General features: G+C 41.5%; 1 pseudogene; it reads right to left on the reverse strand.

The window, feature by feature from the left end:
• Window positions 1544-2323, reverse strand: LOC102176241 (annotated as a pseudogene).

Genomic DNA, 3825 nt, shown 5'->3' on the forward strand with positions numbered 1-3825 from the left:
GAGACCAGATTTTATAAGCACTCCTGGTTAAAGCAAGACTTGAATCAAAGAAAGGCCTTATGTGGGATCTGAGCATTTACATTCCCTTTATTCTCCATCACCTACCCATCCTGCAAATAAAAATCACCATACTTAGGCAAATCTAGACTTACCTATGCTTAAAATAACCCCATCTGACTAGCCTACCCAGTGGGTCATGTGGGATAGACTTTTAACTCCATGGTGTACTTTCCCTGCCCCTGGATTTCTGCAACTCTGGGCCAGAAAAACCTAAGATGGCGAAGTAAGAGCACAAACTCCAGTTTTATCCAGAGAGCTGTCCTTTGACCTAGCAAGAATATATTGAGTCACCAGAGAAGCTATAACATATTTGATTCTTTTTTAAAAAATTAGATCCTTGAACCTTCAGAGTTGGAAAACTAAAAAATGAGAAATTGAGAATTTCAAGTAAGAGTGAGAGAATACCTACAGATCATTAAAGGGCATAAACTCAAAAATGCCCCTGCCTAACCTATTGAGAAGGCTTTCAGTAGGGTGAAAAGATGAGAGCTGCCTTTTCCCCTGGCTAACACATCTCTCTGGCAGCAGAAAATTAATAGCTGGGGTAAGGAATTATTTGGGACTTCCTGGGTAGCAAAGAACCCACCTGCCAATGCAGGAGACAGAAGAAATGCGAGTTTGATCCCTGAGCTGGGGAGATCCCCTGGAGGTGGGCATGGCAACCCACTCCAATATTCTTGCCTGGAAAATCCCATGAACAGAGGAACCTGGAGGGCTACAGTCCATGGGGTCGCAATGAGTTGGACACTACTGAAGCGACTTAGCACACAGCACGAGGTATTATTTAGTAAAGAACTGAAGCCCATACCTTGATTTAAATTTAAATATTTTAGTTTTTCATATGTGCTAAAACCTGACTTTTCCGTCCTTCTGCCATCTGTACATATGTGCACAAGATCTAGAAGAAAGTACTCAGGTATCCCTCTTCTCCTTGAGGTCTTCAAACAAAACTCATTTTGCTTTTCCCCTCCCCAACTTTTTTATCTTTAGCAAGGTACTGCCTTTTGTAAATAGTCCAGGCTCAAAACTTTGTCTTCATTTTTCTGATTTAGTTTTTATTTCATAATCCTAAGCTTAATTCTGCAATCCAACTAGACTAGGAGAGAAATAAGGAAAATAGAGAACCCAAAAAGCTGCAGCACATGAATAGAGGTTATTTTCAAATAGCGCAGAGATTATAGGATGGAGTGAAGAGATGAAGTTGGTGGGGTACACTCCTGAGCTATAGAAGGAATGGTACAGAAGCTAAAACACGAGTCATTTATTGGAGTTGTAAATTCGTTCATGCATGTTAAGTCACTTCAGTCATGTCTGACTCCTTGTGACCCCACGGACTGTAGCCCGCCAGGCTCCTCTGTTCATGGGATTTTCCAGGCGAGAATACTGGAATGGGTTGCATGCCCTCTTCCAGGGGATCTTCCCGACACAGAGATCAAAACTGTGTCTCTCGTATCTTCTGCACTGGCTGGTGAGTTCTTTACTGCTAGTGCCACCTGGGAAGGCCGAGTTGTCCACAGTCAGCATTAAAGAGCTTCTTGGTGGTCCTGCCGTTCCTGGACCATAGCACTCCATGGCTTCCACGATATTCATGTCCTCTTTACCTTGCCAAAGGCCACAGGTTTGCCATTCAAACGTTCAGTCTTGACAGTGCAGATGAAGAACTGGGAACAGATTGTGTCGGATCCAGCCTTTGCCATGGACAAGATGCTAGGACCCATGTGCTTCGGGATGAGACTCTCCTCATCATATCTCTCCCCACAGATGGATTTGCCATTAGTGCCATTATAGCGTGTGAAGTCACCACCCTGGCACATAAAGCCCACAATCATTCACAATCTTTTCACAATCTGTGAAAGCAGGAACCTTTTTAGTGAAGTCCTTTTTCTCCAGTGCTCAGAGTATGAAAGTTTTCTGCTGTCTTTGCAACATTGTCTACAAACAGCTTGAAAAAGACATGGTCTGAGGGCTTACCATGCGCAGTGCTATCAAAGAAAACAGTGGAGTTGACTGGCTGGGAGGTGGTAGTGTTTGCAAAGCCAAACTTTCTTCATTCTTTAGTGCAAATTGCTTGTCCTCCTGGAAAGGAACCTCTTTTGAATTTTTACCTTTATCTTCACAAGTAAGGACTTCAACTCAAATGAGTCTTTACCATATTTCCTTAAGGTGACTGAGTCTTGTTGCCCTCTTTGAATTTAACCTTTCCTGTCTGCCCCAACTATCTTACCTGACTTCCATTGTGATCGTCTTCAAATATTGCTTTCATCTTGAGACTCCTCTGAGCATTACCCTACGGAGTGTCTAGGCCCTATCCAACCCTGGGTTTCAGCAGGCTTGTGAACAAGGATGATAGTGTGTGAAAATACTTAGCATCATTCCTGGCACATAGCAGGCACTGTTGACTTCTTTTTCTTTTTATCAAGTTAGTTTCTTTACTGTCCCAAATACTACCAGTGGCAGTCCAAGGCCTACCTTGGAGATATTGCAGATTGGGTTCCAGACCATCACAAGAAAGTAAATCACATGAGTTTTTTTTGGTTTTTCAGTGCCTATGAGCTATATTTACACTATCCTGTAGTCTATGAAGTGTGCAAAGCATTGTATCTTAAAAATACATACCTTAATTTTAAAATATTTTATTACTAAAAAATGCTACCCATTGGGCTTCCCTGGTGGCTCAGTAGTAAATAATCCTCATTCCAATGCAGGAAACACAGGTTTGATCTCTGATTTGAGACGATCCCACATGCAGCAGAGCAACTAAGCCCATGTGCCACAATTATCGAACCTGTGCTCTATAGCCTGGGAACCAATACTACCAAGCCCATGCACCACAACTCTTGAAGTCCAGGCATTGTGGAGCCCATACTCCTTAAAGAGAGAAGCCAACACAATGAGGAGCCCACGCACCACAATGAAGAGTCGCCCTCCGCTTGCCGCAACTAGAGAAAAGCCTGCACAGCAACAAAGGCCCAGCACAGCCCAAAATAAATTTTAAAATATGCTTTAAAATGCTCCCCATCATTTACGCCTTCAGTGAGGTGTATTAACATCAAAGATCGCAAATAAAATATGATCACCACAACAAATATAATGAAAGTTTGAAGTATTGCAAGGATACCAAAATGGGACACAGAGACATGAAATGAGCAGATGCTGTGGCAAAAATGGCACCAGTGCACTTCTTTGATGCCAGAAGCCTTCAATTTATAAAAAACACAATATATGTAAATTGCAATAAAGCTCAATAAAATGAAATATGTCTGTATTCTCCCTCCAAGAAGTGTATTCACTTCAACCTTCTGCCTCTCCAAATCTAGCAAATGCAAACAAATTCAAATTCTATGTTCAAAACTTTAAAACTACCTTGAAGGTCACAGAAGTAGGAGCAAATGGAAAACCACACCTTGTTTTTGGCTAAGAAATTCAACATCATAAAAATAATGTTATTTAACATGTCAAAAATACTAATAAGGTTCTAGGAAGAACAAAGGAAATGGGAGGAGGGAAGCTAGCAAGGCTGATTCTAAAGCTCATACGGAAAAAATAAACAAGAATGGCCAGAAAACTGGCAAAGAAGAGTGATAAAAGGAGATGAGCATCTGTTAGATATTAGACTATAAAGCCTCAGTAAGGGCACTAATCCATCCTCAGGACCTAAACACTTCCCAAACATACCAGCTCCAAATACAAATACATTGAGGATTAGGTTTCAACATAAGAACTTTGGGAGGACAAAAACTTCAGTCTGTAGCACCAAATGTCCAT

This window comes from Capra hircus, chromosome 10 (assembly GCF_001704415.2).
Source record: "Capra hircus breed San Clemente chromosome 10, ASM170441v1, whole genome shotgun sequence".
NCBI classification, from domain to species: Eukaryota; Metazoa; Chordata; class Mammalia; order Artiodactyla; family Bovidae; genus Capra; species Capra hircus.